Source organism: Brassica oleracea, chromosome C9, assembly GCF_000695525.1.
Source record: "Brassica oleracea var. oleracea cultivar TO1000 chromosome C9, BOL, whole genome shotgun sequence".
NCBI classification, from domain to species: domain Eukaryota; kingdom Viridiplantae; phylum Streptophyta; class Magnoliopsida; order Brassicales; family Brassicaceae; genus Brassica; species Brassica oleracea.
In genome coordinates this window covers 44,947,704-44,948,075 of record NC_027756.1, presented here as the reverse complement: position 1 = coordinate 44,948,075, position 372 = coordinate 44,947,704, and positions in this window count along the sequence as shown.

The following is a 372-nucleotide window of genomic DNA, read 5'->3' as shown; positions in this document are numbered from 1 at the left end:
CCCTCTCTCTCTCTCTCTCAATTAATGCTATGGACGTGTTAATAACCAAAAATACATAAATACATCAGTTAAAAAGTATTTCAAAATGTTTACCTTACTTGAAATTTAAAGTGATATTAACTTTTATTGTGTATGTTTTGTTATTTTTGTTATAGATCATGATCATCTTAATATTAAAATGTTCATGAATACATAATAGTTTTACATATTTTCTTTGTTTATTCTACTGTAATTATGATAATTTTGATAATAAGTAAAATAATTTTTAATACAAAAATCTTAGATTATATTTTTTCTTATGAATATTTTTAAAATTTATGTCTTTGATATTATATTATTAATTATGTGCTAAAATATTATTTTAGGTTGATG